Raw genomic sequence first — 17,454 nt, 5'->3', positions numbered from 1 at the left:
AGGTAGAGAAAAAATAAAGGAAAGAATTAATAACATCCAAAAATTGACAGTCAAAGATATCGAAAATAAAAACCCACTCTTAATTTTTAAAAATGTACTTAGGAAAAACTCAAACGATCAAATAACAGGAAAACTATTAGACCAAAACAACAAGATTTTTAAAACATTGGAAGAGAATGACAAAAATATTGAAATTAAATTCAGAAAGAAATCCAGGAACCCGCTGTTGGAGCACGTGGTGGCAAGTGTCCCTCCCAAGTTGTGGCGAGCAGTGGTCGAGGCCGGCTCAGTGCGCATCGACATGCAGCGGATCCAGGCGGAGGATTACTCTCCGCTGGTCCAGTGTTCGATGTGCCTGGGCTACGGCCACGGCAGGCGCCACTGCAAGGAGACGGTTGAACGGTGCAGCTATTGCGGTGGTGAGCACCGGAGGGAGGCGTGCCAGGGCTGGATGGCGGGAGCCGTCCCATCGTGCCTGAACTGCCGGGCAGACAGAAACGTGGTGAGTTATGATCACAATGCTTTTAGTTCTGCCTGTCAGGTCAGGCAAAGGTGGGAGGCTCTCGCCAGATCCAGAATCGCTTATGCGTAAGCATGGGTCTGCTGTTCCACTGGGCGTGGCGCGGCACATCAATTGTAATGTTAATGTTGTATCATTATACAGCACAATAATATGAGGCATGTCGCGACACGTCTGTGGGGACCAGGGGACTCAGCTTTCGCATGGACAACTAAGAACGAGTGGCTCCGCATCAGCGAATAAAAATATTCGCTGGTACGAAAACATATTAAGTCGTTTATGAGAAGCGACATATTTATGTCTAAAAGATGAATAATAACCTGGCTGTTACTATGGTTGTAATGATTATTAGTGTAACATTATAATAACAAATATGTTTTAAAAATGACTTCATGATTTTAATAATAGGGTAGTTACACATTTTTACAGTTTTAAATATTGACAATTTATAGACGATTTACAAGCTGTGATATTTTATTGCATTAAATTAAGGATAGAATTAGTATACAATTTTATTTATAGGAATGACAATTTTATGGATGACCACGAAAGTCGTGATAAAAATTTTATTGTATCAATTAAGTTTGACAAAACATCAAACATGAGAACCGTCATTAGCAAATCATGCTCACTGACAAGAAATGCAAATATTGTCTTGATTGAAATCATGTTGTTGCCAGTACTTACTAGGTACAAAATAGTAGCGGAGTTAAGCTGGTATATAAATGTAAATAATTATAATTAAAACAAAGAGATATGAAAACTTTAAGAGAGAAATACACTAAATAAACAATAAAGAATATGTAACTAATTAAGAAGCAAAATGTATAATATAAGATTACTTTAAAGTTATGACACTGTTCTATAAATATTGTAACATAGATATATGACTATAGTTATTGGAACAAATATTGTAAATAAATACTTAAGCGTATTAGCATAAGCAGACTATAATAGAAGTACAACGTCATGTTATAGTTTTCACATAAAATGTAAATAACTCTGTTTAAAAATGTCTCTGTAACCTTGCAGAGAGATTTTGGCAATAAACTCCCCCTGGGTGTGGTGTAACACCCAGGGGAAAACTAAAAAAAAAAAAAAAAAAACGAGTATCCCTTAGTCTTAGATTAGGACAAAGCTCACTCTATGGAAAAAAAAAATCTTCATGAAACAAAACATTAATAAGGTTTGTATAATATTTATCAAGTATTTGCAAACACTATTTTTGATTTCGGTGTCTATTTTTCTTACTAGCTAATGCATTTTCTATGGCTTAAAGTAAATACCACGCGCTAGACACTCTTATTTACCTTGATGTTAATTCAATATAGAATCTGCATCATTTTTATTTTACATTTTTATGTAGTGAAAAGACTAAAATCAGCGCTCTCTGGATATGCGCAGCATGCAACAAATGCAGGTCAATTAATCTGCTGTTGCGCATTACAGAATTACAGAGCTGCGCAGGAATGACAATTACATATAATTATATACATACGAGTATGTCCTAGCCGCTAGAGGTGTATAACAAAATGAATAACAAAAAATATCACGATTTTCTTTAGCTTATTTGTGCCGTGTGGTTCCCGGCAGTTTAGAAAAGGACTACTCTATCTCTTTCCCATGGATGTCTGCCAAACCGCAGGTAAAGAAAAGCGGCGAAACAAACTACACTGCAGCATTTTTACCGGACGTTAATTTACTGATATAGTGGCAGCACAGACTAAATTAATACCATATGTAATAATCCTTTCCTTTTGTGTTTTTTTTCAGTTTGTAAGTATATTGTGATCATTTGGGTGCCATCTTTTGTCTGTCATCGTAGCGCTAAAAATACAACATACATACATATGATCACGTCTATATCCCTAGCGGGGTAGACAGAGCCACCAGTCTTGAAAATACTGATAGGCCACGCTCAGCTGTTTGGCTTAGTGATAGAATTGAGATTCAAATAGTGACAGGTTACTAGCCCATCGCCTAAAAGAGGAATCCCAAGTTTATAAGCCTATCCCTTAGTCGCCTTTTACGACATCCGTGGGAAAGAGATGGAGCGGTCCTATTCTTTTTTGCAAAAAAGCAGGGAACCACACGGCACTTAAAAAAAATACAATAAGTATTTAAATACTTATTGTAACCGAATCCATTGACAATTGAAACGGATTGGTCGACAACAAAGCAGCCTCCGGCTTTCTCAGCAGGATTTCCTCTGCTGTTTGCGCCATGCTAATCTCATGCATCTCTAAATGGTAAATAATCTCTGTATATTATCTGCTGCAAATATATATTAAAATATATATGTATGTATATATTTGGTATAGGTTTTTAGTATTTACATACATACATATAATCACGTTCATATCCCTTGCGGGGAAGGCAGAGCCAACAGCCTTGAAAAGATTGGCCAAGTTCAGTTGTTTGGATTATTGTTGGAATTGATATTCAAAAAGAAACAGGTTGATAGCCCATCGCTTAAAAAAATTCCAAGTTTTAGCCTATCCCTCAGTTGCCTTTTATGAAATCCTATTCTTTTTTTCTATTTGTGCCGGTAACTACACTGCATGATATATCTATATGTAAGAACGCATCTACTCGTATGTTTTAAATGCATCCGTCTTTTTTTGTCGTGTAAGGCACCAGAAATAAAATAAAGTTACTCCTCTAATAAACAAACACGCTGATTTATATATGTTTACAAACTAAATTGGAGTTGAATGTTTGATGGCCGGAGCGATGTTATCACTGGAACTAATTCTTTATTCACGCTTTCATTCAACACGGAACATGAATGAATGAGAGATGGTGAATGGAGTGAATATAGTTTTATAGAATCTGTCTCACGATGACAAATAACTGAAGACAGGCAAAGTGCAGGCAAAGCACGGGCAATAACTAGTCGTAGGAATGTTTGTATTGTAAAAGTACACATATATCCTTCTCCATACTTCACACTTTAGGTTTAAAGATCTTTATTTTGACTCACAAAGAATTAAATTCACTTACAATGAGCCTTAATCTAATACAAAATAATAGTAAACAAGTAACGCATTCAAGCAGTATATAGTCACGTCTATATCCTTTGCGGGGTAGACAGAGCCGACAGTCTCGAAAAGACTGGAAGGCCACGTTCAGCCGTATGACATGATGGAATAGGCTATTTGACAAAGTTCTAAAAACTATCTTAGGCTATTTATTTGTTTATAAGGAGCCCTACAAAAATACTTTTCTGCCTTTATTACAGCTATTTTATTAAAAAATCGAAAAAGAAACTGCAATATTCAAATATGCCGCCAAAACGCGACTTTTAGCAATATGGCGGCCATGGCATGCAGTGACGTAAATTTCGTGTAAATATCATACAAAGCTTGTTGGTGTTTCGAAAAGTTTTGATTTTCTCTTGTTTTATTTAACTTGTGCCACGTCATATGTGTGAAAATTTTTAAAATGAGTTCCTATAAATGTTGTGCAGTGCCTAAATGCACTAATACAACAATAAAATCTCCTACGAAATCGTTTTTTTCTATGCCGATGGATTTGAATATTCGCAAGAAGTGGTTTCAGATCATGATCTCTAAGATCAGTGGTTACCAAGATATACTTACATTGATGTTTTCACATTCCTCAGTTCGGCAGCATAGAAATCTGGATTGTCTTTGAAGAAGACGCCAACCATTATAGGGTCCACTTTTGGCAAAAGTGGACCTACCAAAAGTCTTTTGGTAGGTTTCGACTGTCAGCTTTCGCGAAATTGGTTTCCATTATTAAATACCTATGTTATCTGAGTAATCCTGAGCGATCAAACACTTATAAAATCTTGATAAATAATAGCAAATACTAAGGAACAGTACGATCCACAGTCTGTTTATGGATAATTGACGTCATAATAGAAATAGCCAATCACGTTCGTTTTTAGTCACGTGACAGCTGCATAAAAAAGCCTAATTTTCTGAGACGGATTTTGTTAAAATAATGCAATATTTTTATCTCGCGTTATTACAAATCGCTCCAAAAAAATAATATTAAGAATGATGACATAAAAGAAATGTATATTTTTATTACAGTCAAATAGCCTATTGAGATTCAAAAAGTGACAGGTTGCTAGCCGATCGCCTACAAAAAAAATTGAATATAGTTTCATTATGAGTTGAAACCACACGGAATTTAATTATATTTTTTTTTCTTTTCTTTGTCGTTTCCTTTTTCGACTTTTACGTGGGGTCGGCACAGTAAAAAAGTAACATCTTTTTTCAAATTATACATTTTTTATCATCATGGATAGCTTAGATGAATTTCACACAATCTGTGAATTATTATCACCATATGTTATCTGAACTAAAGTGGGCCTATGATGATGTTATCACAAATATTTATACTTACATGACGACTACGTAAGCCTGGCGCCTTGTGTTCACATGGCATAATTTACTCTGTTATATACTATAATAAAGACAAACAGTTTACTTTCAGATTCATAAATATAGTAGCTCTTCCTTTTGGCTCTTCTTAGAGAATCCCAGCTAATATTGCAATGCGAAAGTGAGTTTATTTGTTTGTCTGTTACCTCTTCACGGGTTATATAATACATTAATCTCCGTGAAATATATATAATCACGTATAGGTATATAATTAAGACTGGAGTATTATTGTTGTTATAACGTGTTGTATTGTATGTTAGTACTTGTTGCTTTAGTTATCGTTATAGTTATTTAGTGGCACTCACGCTTAATAAAACCGAATCATTTACGTACATTATCCCTTTGTCCACTTTACGTTCAACAACAACAACCGGCTATATCTACGTAATGTCAAACCGCCCAGCAACAGTTATGTAACGCTCAGCACCTGTTGCGTTCTTTCCGTTTTTGGCGATCGTCGTCTGTCTGTCTGTTCTGCCCTTCAGAGCGCCAGAACCCAAGGTTAGGACTCGTTCGACCGTGCTGTCTATAGGGAATTTCTTACATTGTTGTCTTCATGTAAGTATGAAGTGAGTTTTGTAGTTTTTAATTTTAAAAGCTTAATGCATGATCTTGAATTTTTATTAACTTACGTTATAGGATTATTATTACTGACGTAGCTTATTAGTATTTGTACATGTGTATTCCAAATATAATACATTTTTTTATAATTGTTATATTCATCATAATAGCCGATATAAAACTGCCCGCCGTTCCATATTATTAACAAGTTGCGATGCCCAACAGGGTTCATATTGTAAGCCTTCTTAAAAGCAGTAACTGTAATTCAACTGATGTACTCTGATTGAAGATTTTGAATTGAATTGAATAAATTTGTAACATCATAGAGAATTTCTGGCCAGTTTATTGAAAATAAATCAATAAAATTAATCTTCAATTGTAATATCACCAGTTTAGTACATTATGTTATGAAAACGATAAACATAGTTTTCATATTGAATTCTCAGTTTTTTGTTTTGAAATATCCGCTACAAACACTTTTTTCTTTGTTAACTTGAGTTACGCAGTGCCTTTTTCGGTAGCCATACTTTTTAAGGATTACATGTTCAGTGGTCCTAATGTTATTCAAACTCCTATCTGCACGCGAAATTTTAATTGTCAAGAATTAGTAAACTCGCTTTAGTAGTCTGTCGGCTTCTCGGTCTCATGTTGGTTCAAACAGGTACCTAGTAGATATAATGCGGTGCGATCATGTTCATGCTTCCCTTTGAAAGTGAAACCAGAAACAGATAACCTGACCCCGCGGCCCGGTAGTGTCCAATACGTATGCTGTGAGGAAAGAGGCAATAATCAAAAGTAGTAGGTTCTAATCTAAAGATATTAAAATTGGTACTTAACAAAAAATTTCGGGCTAGCTAACTTCAATTCCATCATTAAGCTTTACAGCTGAACGTGGCCTTCCAGTATTTTCGAGACTATTTAGTAAGAGATTTCGTATGATAATTTCACGTCTTTTTAAAGGACTAGCGGCTTCCCCGTGGCACCGTAAACAGCCTGATAATATACCTATTTCGTAAGATCAAAGCCTACATTACTATTTTTTTTTGTGTGCTTGTTTTATGATTGTATATATGTATATATGTTGTATGTATTTCTGTTATGACCAAATCTTCTGCAAAAAAGCATTGTCATTATAAATGCATTCTAACACGAATAATAACCATTATTAATATAATATAATACCACCTTGTATAAATATACATAGATAAACGTGCAGAACACCCGAGTTATGGTCATTACGAGCGTGTTTTGGTTGCGCTGCCGACCGCCGACTCACGGCCAAGGCCGGAGGTAGGCGCGTTCGAATTCGTCAAGCAAGTTTTAATTGAAACTTCGGTTACAAAAGTTTACAAACTCAACCATATTACACAAAAGAGTTTTTTTAAACAACATTGCAATTCGCCTTATCCAGTCAACAAGTTCTCTTTTTTACGCCATAGTTATTTCAATTCATAGAACGATATCATTACTTTCGAGAGATTTAAAAAAAAATGTAAAGTGGGTACACTTATATAATAATAATTATTATGAAATATTTAATCCAAAACAATTAATATCGAATTCATAAACCAATAAATCATCAAGTTACTGGTCATCGCACAAGTTATTACGCAAGTAAATTGCTTTGCTCGATACAAATTCATAAGTCTACAACTTTGACAGTATATATTATTATGAGAAACATTTAACGCCTCGTTTACACAGAACAAAAATATAATCATGCTATTCGTCTGTGCTCTGTGGGTCAAAAGTCGGAGGTGGGACAGAAACATGACATAAGTATGGTAATGAGAATGTGACCAAAAGATTAATATCTCAATTTATTCAAATTTTAATCGATCGGACGCCATTGAAAGGGACTGTTTTCTGAGTGGTACGAGTATGTTAAGTGCACATATCCACACACTCGTATTTGAAGTTAGTGGTCTAACTAAACTACTAACTAAAGTCAGTAGTAATTGTAAGGTATACACATAACTAGGCTTTGTAAACATCAGCCGATTTTCACAAAACGAAGGTATGTGTTGTGTAATTATATTAGATTTACATTACATTAGTTCATGGTTCGGGAAAAAAATGTTTTACTGCACCACCCGACGCAGACGCAAAGTTATTTTCAGTTTTTCACTTTAAGAATAATTTAACAAGTTGTTGCAATGTATTAATTCAACTCATTGCTGTTTTAAGTCAGGTCAACATTAACTTATAATTACGTACATACATAAGTTAAAACAGATTTTGAATTTGAATTGAACTTGGTTTTTCTTGTTACAGTTCACCGCTGGTTGGAGAATGTTGCAGACGTTTTGATAATCTGGTAAGTACGATTTTTGTGTAAGTCCTATGTATTTATTTATTTAATTATCCAATATTCCAATAAAATATCTATAGAATGCACATTATCACGTTTATGCAAACCTTCTTTTTGGATCGGATACGCCTCTCATTCTTACACATTACGATTAACTTTATGTTTGTAATATTCTCCACCGCGATGCGCTTCATGTAAGAGATGAAATCTCGATTTATTTAATCGTTAATGATTAATTCTCGGGCATCGAGCGAGTATCGAATCGGTTCCACACAGGGTGGCCTGTAAGTGGTGTGCATCATTTAATTGATATTACAAAGTTGACGCGAGGGCCAGATGTTGACGTACTGAAGTATTTCATGACAAGGATTCTTTATATCAATTACAACTCACCCTTAATGTACGTGTCATAGATATTTTACTGCATCATAACATATCATAAAGTAAGCTTTCCGTGTTTTTCACTGTCTGTATGGCGCTTACGTTGGTTGTGTCGGATTTTGTACCTGTTTGAATCGAAAAGAGGTTTTCTGAGGAAGGTTTTATCTATACATAGATAACACCTTCCTTAAAAATACGCTACCCGTGCTGTGCTGAGTCGGGACAGATCGCTAGGAAGTCGCATAAAGAGAATCCCTCTAGAGAAAATGGATCTCATAGATATTAAGTGACTTGATAATTACTACTAATTACTGTATCAAAAATTCAGAATTATGCGTCTTCTATAAATATTTTTCAAATCTTTTCACAGCAATGAGAGTATAATACTTATCTACAAGTTGCGTGTTTATGTGAAAGGAAATATGCAGAGATCGTGGCAAGTGGAAAGAGGTAGTCTCTGCCTACCCCTCCGGGAAAGAGGCGTGAGTTTATGTGTATGTGTATGTGTTTATGTAGCATCAAAATCAAAACTTGATTCTTTAATATATTATTTTATAATAAAAAAATGTAATGTACCTATGTCTACGTTTTCATGCTGAATTGTAGGTGTGACAACGGTCCATATTGGCGATACTTTCTACTCGCATAGAATTCGCGCAGCGACGATATCTGATACATTTGTCAAGCAACGCCTCGCAATAATGACTATCGCTAAGTGTTTACACGGTCAGTGTTACATTTTGCTGCAATTAGTTTTCAATTGCATTCAATTGCGTATTTGATGGAGGTAAATGCAATCTGTGCAATATGGAAATAATGCAGTAGATATGTACTTAACAAGAAACTATGCGACCGGACAAAGTATGGAGTTGTAAAGAACATAAATATTATTTTGCGTGAAAATGTTATGACATTATTGTTGTTATTTTATGTTTAATTTATTGGCATTTTTTTGTTACACTTTAATTCTATTAGCTTTTAATTTTGCAGCTTTAGTATGTTTATGCGAAAATAATATTTCCCGGAAGTTAAAAATTAGAGCAAGTATATATGGTACCTAAATATATGTGTAAATAAGTAGAAAATTGTTTCAGTAAGTATTATTGTAACAATTTTCTAGTTAGTCATTTTATTTTTCTTCAAGCACTTTTTCCTAGGTGTAATTTAAATGAATACCGTACTATTAAGTAAATACCTGTCGTATAAATAGATTTCTAATCTGCCAATAGACGACAGGCAAATTGCGAGTGTGAATTAAGAGTGGAAACTATAGAGTTAGCGTTTATCATCATGAGCGCAAAAAGCAGAGCGCGGGATTCTGTTTTAAAAGTGTGGTATTACCCATTGGTCACGCAGTGGAAAGTGCAATTTGTTTCGCTGCTTCTTGGCCAAGAAAATAGAATTAATTTATTTGAAGGTTTCAAGACGATGTTGCTTTCAGGCTTATAAACTTGGGTTTCAATTTTGGCTGTGCCTTGTCATAGATAAAGACGTGATTTTATTTATAACATATATTATATCAGAAGCTTCCCGACCGAAGCCTCATCCATCTTTACACAAGCCAGCTAGGTCCAAACTGATTTGAATCAGCCACTTTCTTCACGCACTCTGAATAGCATATCCGATTGATTTAGCACTCAGCTAATGTCATGCTCCTTATTTGGCACATCCAAATGTCGGTTAGGCTGTCTGTCGCATTTCCAAATGTTACGTAACCCAGCTGCTTAAATGGTAGTTCAAGTAGTATAGCGCTGTGATTAATCTGAATAGTGTCAAGAAACGTGTCAAAAGAAATGTTCTGTGCAAGGAACAAACAATAATAAAAGCGGAAAACCACGGTGAATGTGAGATTCGATAGAGGAATATATAATTAACGAACAAATAAAAGGAATCATTTCTTTTCTTTTTGTATTTTATTATTCCTGTTAATTCTCACGGGAGCGAGCGAACGAAACCATAAACAAAATTATATAATAAAGCTGTTTGTTGAATTGTACCGTCAGCGGCACATCAAGCTCCGACATAATTAATTTGCCACTTCAATCACTGATTCATTACAGACTAACAATGACCTAGTCTAAAGTTTCCTCGTAATTTCTGATAAGAATTCAACGATACCAAATTTATAAACTCTCAGTTTTATATATTCCCGCGGGTATACTGACGCTTTCAAAAGATTTGCCAAAGTTTTTATGACCTGTTGTAGGTATTTCTCAAAATAATAGTGGAAAAAGATTTCATTGATCTTACATTTCATTAAAGTGAGGAAGACTAAGATTTTAATCACATTGTCACTTCAATTAACTCCGCAGACACAGCTTGCTGTGAAAAGAAGTAACCATCCCACCGAAATCTGTAACGGTGACACCCGCCTTGTGGAACTTTGATGAACTTTAGGCGTTTTTAGCGCCATCCACAAAAAAGAGAGGGATCTTATTTTTCTCTGCTGGAAACGACACGGCTATCTATAGATCCTAAATTACCTCCTTATTTACAAGTCGGCCATACTTCTTATGCATAGAATAAAATTTGTACCGCTAACACACGTCCGGTGAATAGGTCAATAAGTATTGAATCCTAGCTATGACCTTCTATCCTAGTTTATAGTATACGAATTGTCTAGTTTATATGATGGAAGCTATGGTAACTTATGTATATCATCTATGAATGGCATTCTGAATCATATAGATGAATATTTTTTTAAATTCAGTTAACATCAACAAATTCTATTCGAAATGTCTGTTCTAAACCTGTTCACGGCCTCTGACATCTTTACTCAGTAATTACATACTTACATATGGTCACGTATATATCCCTTGCGGGTTAGGCAGAGCGAAAGTTTTGAAAAGACTGAAAGGCCACGTTTTGCTGTATTGCCTTAAAATGGAATTGTGTTTCAAATAGTGACAGACAGATTGCTAGTCCATCGCCTACAAGAGGAATCCCAAGTTTATAAGCCAAATCCTTAGTCGCCATTCACGACATCCATGGGAAAGATACGAAGTGATTCTCTTAGAATGGAGTGACACTCGATAATTATCTGAAGCAATCAAATTACTAACTTGCATTAACTCTAGACGTGTCCATCAAAACAGTGGATTAAAATCGTCATATCTGCATAAAGAAGTGGAGAATGTTTGTTGTTCAGAGGTCACCTGGTCACAAACACGCCGACACGATCAGATTAACCACATTAATTGGTTGATTGAAACGCGACTTATACAGGCAGATAAGATTGCCGAGATAGGTCATGCTGATTAACACAGAAATACTTCGATGGCATCTAATAATAACATATTAATTGGATTTACTTACTTAAGTACTTGTAAATTGACGTCGATGAAATTCTGTAGTTTATTTGATGCCGCCTCTTCTACACTCGTGCTTTAGAAGCGGTAACTTTTATAAAACTATTGGTGCCGTGTGGTTCCCGGCACCAAGTGAAAAAAGAATGAAAGAACCAGAAGATAGGAACACTTCAAGTCTTTCCCATGGATGTCGTAACAGGCGACTAAGGGATAGGGTTGTAAACTTGGGATTCCTCTTGTAGACGACAGGCTAGCATCCTGTTACTATTTGACTCTCAATTCTATCATTAAACCAAACAGCTGAACGTAGCTTATCAGTCCTCTCAAGACTACTGGCTATGTCTGCTCCGCACGGGATATAGACGAGATTACGTGTACGTATGTTACTTTAATTATAATTAGTAATGTTGATGTCAAAAGCTCTTGATACCTTGTATCCGATATTAAAAAAACAATTTAAAAGAATCCTATTTGAGATACGGGCATACATGTTGGGAATTGCCACTTGAACGAAGCAAATGCTGCAAGGAATACTTACTAATTTCATCAGCCCTTATAAAAAAATTTGTATAGTGACGATTTAGACACTCCTTGATAATATTAAAAAAAAACTACATATATCAAAAAATAAATTATCTAAAAGTAATTACTTTATTTAGCCGTATGATTTTTGGCCGATAGTATAGCACCTCTTCTTATAAAAGTACTTACAGCCTTACAGATAACTTGTAGAACATAAAATACAAAAGTTCCTAATAAGGTACACTTAAATACATTTCCAAGTATTACATTACAATTTGGGTTAATTTCTGCCGGGTGACCCGAGATTGCAGGAACGCATCGGATGTTAACCCTAATTAGTGTTACATAACCCATAACGGTGTTAGCGCGTAATAAATTAGTATGCAATTACAACATCTCTGAATAATGCTGATTATGAGCCGAAAATAAAAGGTTCACATACTTAATGTTAAATCTAAACTATTCGCAATATTATATCAAGACCTGTTTGTTTTTGTGACTGTGTAACAAATGATTTACGTGGTCATTCAAGTTGGCGACATTCACAAAAGAAGACATATCGTTGTGGTGTTTTAGATAAACGTCGCAGGTAAGAGAAATGAGAGACAAATAAATTATAGAATAAACTCAAACTTTATATGAACTAGTCTTACAAGTTAAAAGAGGTAAGTACATTGATTTCAATGCGGAAGAAAGTTTAAAATCTTGTTTACGGAAGAGTGCACTAGGAACGACTTATAAGCCTGCTGGAATCGCCAAGGAAAGCTGACTGACGGCCAAAGAAATCAGTGTCTTAGACAAAAAGTGGCAGGCAATGCTGGTACAGTGGAAATGACTAGTTTTAATGTATTCAAATACCATCTAACTCGTCTTGCTAATAATGAAATGGGCTGTGTAATTTATGAATTAAGGTGATATACAATGTTTCTGCCTACCCCGAAAGAAGCATGATTTAATGTATGTATGTATAAGGAAATGACTGACTGAGGAACAAGCAAATGAAACCACTTTTCTTTCCCGTTGGGGGAGGGTATCTTTTCAAATCCTACATATGTACTTCTTTTGCTTCATCCATATTCATCAAACACAGAAATGATAAATCTATAATTTAATTTCTTACTAAACACCAAAGTATGAAACTGTATAATGGTGACAACAGATTTATACAAAAATATATTTGTTTAACTTATTAACTAAGTAAGTTATTTGTAGTACATTTTATGGTCACGTTATTAGTCGTGATTGAAGTGAAGAAAGATACCAACACCCACCCATAATCGTAAAAAGGTGATAACGACCACATCAGTGATTTTACAAGCGATGACTCATATGTACTTTTATTACCATTCATATTTTAGGAACTCCACCGAAATATAAGAGTTACATAAATGTAAGTATACATATATCACATCTTTTTCCCTTAACAGAGTCTAAAGTCTCAAAAAGCCTTAAATGCTAATTTCAGATGAATGGCTTAGCGGTGACTAGACAGGTTGCTAGACCGCCGCATGTAAGAAGATCCCAAGTTTTGCAATACATCTACCCGTGTGAGCAATATCAACACAAGAAACTTAGCTCGCTACCTTAAAGTTTTAAAAATTAATTTAAAGTTTTTATTTACATAACATTTGCATAAACCATAAATAATTCCAAGCATAGCATTCAATTGGTTCAAAATGAATTTAATTACAACCGAATAAATTGCAATCAGTGTCCTTTGGCCGTAAGGCATTTTCAAGCTAGATCGATTTAAATCGATTGAGAATTAATTGAATCGCCCGCGGCGACTGTTTGCCGATGATTTTATCGATTCGATCGAAGTACAATCTGCCTGAACCAGAAAATTATTAGTTTTAATGGCACCGTACAGTTCCTGCAAAGCTAAATTTTTGAACCACGTAGTGGTTTATTTCTGCTTTAATTTGAAAATGATATTTTTAATTAAATGAAATTTTTGCATAGGATAAAAATCAGATCAAGAGATAAATTGGTTTGTCATGCGAGTGTCGGGCGAGAACTCCCAAATGTTATTTTTACTTATATTACCCAATTATATTACCGCTTGCGGTGCCTGTATACGTGTATGGAATGGCTCCCAGTATTTTTCTAACTAACGCCCATAAGTTTCATTCGAATCGTCTCGGAATAAATTTGCTGGGACAAGCGGACGAACATTACAAAACAATAGATGTGTAAAATTTAATACAACATAATTTCAAAAGACTTTCAGTGTGATATTGAAGTAATTAATTATGCAAGTACTTAATGTAACGCAAAAACAATAGCACCTTATATAAAATTTTGGGTATCTGCAAAATAATTAAAACCACATTAAGACTTATTACTCTGATATAACCACACTTTTGTTTCTTTCTTAATCTTTCCTGCAAATGGGTTAAAAACCCACTCTAATGTTATTTTATTAATCCTTGGCAACGCATAATAGAATCCAAAACACAAACTTTCAAATGAATTCATAATTTACTCAAATACTTATACAAAAAAACCACCAGGTAAAGATATTTGAAACGTGTCAAGTAGGTTTCTTAATTGGTCTAGGAGCCGCAATAAGATCATTTTCAAAAATTCGGGACCATTCCCGCGGGATTTTCGGGAATTCACTTTTTACGGGATTTTACGTTTTTCGCGTGCAAAGCCACAGACGTACTCTGGTATTTAAATATATTTAAAAATATTATCATAACGATCTAGTAACCGACGGCATCACAAGAATGTTTAAACTAATTTACTCAGCCTGCAATGCACCTCGTTGCATCACTTCCGTTACTGAAACGTTCGCGATAAAATACTTTCGTGAATTTAAGGACGATTGTTATCTTGCGAGTTGCATTATATGAACACAGTGATATTTGAATATTTAATACATTATATCACGTCGTATCGCTTCAGAAATGACAGAGCTGACAGTCCTAAACAAGACTCTAAATCCTCGTTAACCTGTGGCTTGGAATGATAGTAACAGTGACAGGACTAGCTCATCGCCTAAAAAAAATTAATCCTAAGTTTTTAAGCTTTTTATGTATTGACCATATTTTATTCGTCACTTAACTAACTACACTTAAAAACTAATTTTTCAGAACCGTCTTCTCTTTAGTCAAAATGAGTGCAGAGACATTACCATCACGCTTGTTTCCCGTAAGCATGGGTAGACAGTGACTGTTTACTACAACATGCATCGTTACAATCTTTACAGCTTCTTCTTGGTTCCTCCACACAAAATAATCTTTTCATCACACGTAACATCTCTTTTTTTTCAAGATGCCTCACTTATGAAATACAATCTTTATGAAATACATAATGTTTGATGGCATACCGTATGCCATTCACTTAGCCTGTTTGTAAAAACTTTGCCAAATCTTTCTGCAAAAAAAGTCAAGTGGCGTAAACTTATTTGAGACAGGGAATCCTTCCCAAAAAATGACAAAAATAAAACAAAAAACACATGCGACGGTAGCTAAACATCTGGTACGACATGTGTCGCGCCCCCGGGTTTGTTTACCATCTGGTGTAAACAAGTAGTGGTAGTATTTATAGATCCACTGAGGAGGTGGTTTTAATTCCCGTTATGGAGATGGCCTTGGAGTATCCTCGTGATTCCAGGATATAAAAATGGATATTTCTTGCCGAATTTTATATAGTAGAACAGAATGTACATAGTTATATTAGTACTATACTCTTTCGTTGAGGGGAAGCTTACACATTTAGAAACAGAATGTATGACTAAGATCCAATGTAGGCAAGGAACCCCTGCAAAAGTTGCGGAGTTCAGACGGAAGTCGTTTCGTGTAATAACCTGACTTTAGATTCGTGGTCAAAGTCATCCTATTGTTGCAGGAATTTGATGTATAACTCAACCAAGGTGTGACTGTTTATCTGGGTAGGTACAGAGCGCACCTATTGTCATGCCTTTATAATGGCTTGCAGGACAAATTGAGTACTTAACTTTCTTGTTCCGAGACCATTTGCTGATAGTAAACAGAGACTTTCTCTTGACTAATGGGTACCTAAATTATTTTATCGGTAAAACATGTACTTTTTGATGAGCAGTAATTCCTTGCTCTCCTATAAGTAATCTGTGTAAATTAGTATTGAACAAGAAAAGAACGAAATTATTATTGCTTTACTTCAGTCTTAATTAAACGAACTAACCTAAACTTTCCCTTTGAACGAAGTTTAAATACCTAAATAATAAATATTAGTATGCATAAGTTGTTACTCGTAATAAACTCAACGACATTATTTTAAAGGGACATTTTTGAAATAAAATAGATAAGCTATGTTTGATGTCGGTAATTCAACTTTCATCAAATTCCGTCCAGCGTTTTAACCGTGAGACTAAACAATAAATAAATATATAAATAAAGTATGGATGAATAGTAGGTATGGTTACTACCAGACCTGCGTTTCTGACCTACTAAACTGGATCTTAAAACCTCAATCGGAAGATGCTACTCCAGGCGACACCAACAGTAAAATTGTCATTCACTTCAGGCATCTTGTATCTATATGTGGTGGTTTGCATTCGGAAACTGTCGGCATCGGAGGCTTTCATCACGTGAGAAGTGGCACTAGACACGCACTTGTATGGAATAACATAACATACGAGTATAGCTGTTGCCCGCGAATACGTTCGTCGTAAAAATCTAATCTTTCATCCTCTCTTTTAACCCTTTCTCCCCCTTTTTTCTACGTCATTGAGAACCTCCTCTTTTTAAAAGTTGGTTTAAAACTTTAAAAAAGCAGGAAATTACAAAATTTCGATAGCTAATTTCGGATGAACGTGATAATCGCTGGTCATTTCATTGATTTTTGGGCTGTGAAATATGAGGATGCAATTACGTACTTACTTTCATTTTTATTTAAATTGTTCCTCAGTTTTGAAACGATCATCGAGTGTAATTAGTGACAGCAAATGAAACATTTGCATACCTAATACTCGTAGAACCAAGGCATGCATTGCATATAGTATCTCTTACAAAAGTGTCTATCAGCAGAATAAATTAGATTTCTACGAGTGTGTTCCTATTTGTAACTTTTGTTTATACCTTTGAAAAATTGACTCAGCCTACTCCGTAAGGACTGAGGACGCGATACGATGTACTCAAGTTAGTGGAAACTTAGAACATTTGGTGCGCACCATGATCTAAGTCATTAGCTCCACCTTGGCTCATTCCAATACTCTAGCAATAGTAAGTGTTTTGGTCCTTTAGTTGCCTTCAACATACATTGAATGTCTTATTCAGTGTATGTTGTAGGTATATCGAATTTTTACTCAAAAGGAATTCACCTTAAGTTCTTCATCTGCTTCAAAATGTTGTGCAAAACTAGTAAACTCTCATTTCGAAATTTAACAACGGGCGGAATCAAAAAAAAATAGGGCGTAGCTAGTTCATCGTATGAAAACATAACACCACA

The 17,454-nt window shown here is 35.0% G+C and overlaps 1 protein-coding gene across 2 annotated transcripts in view; it reads left to right on the top strand.

The window, feature by feature from the left end:
• The window catches only part of LOC106140962 (GAS2-like protein 3), a 91,772-nt gene that overhangs the window by 46,288 nt on the left and 28,030 nt on the right, over nucleotides 1-17,454 (top strand). For both annotated transcript variants that reach the window (XM_060950335.1, XM_060950334.1), the window contains exon 2: nucleotides 7,771-7,813. The gene's annotated coding sequence lies outside the window, so the exon portion shown is untranslated. The remainder of the gene's footprint in view (nucleotides 1-7,770; nucleotides 7,814-17,454) is intronic.

This window comes from Amyelois transitella, chromosome 21 (genome assembly GCF_032362555.1).
Source record: "Amyelois transitella isolate CPQ chromosome 21, ilAmyTran1.1, whole genome shotgun sequence".
In the NCBI taxonomy this organism is placed as follows: domain Eukaryota; kingdom Metazoa; phylum Arthropoda; class Insecta; order Lepidoptera; family Pyralidae; genus Amyelois; species Amyelois transitella.
Note: the sequence above shows the minus strand (reverse complement) of the source record. Positions and strands in the feature narration are given on the sequence as shown.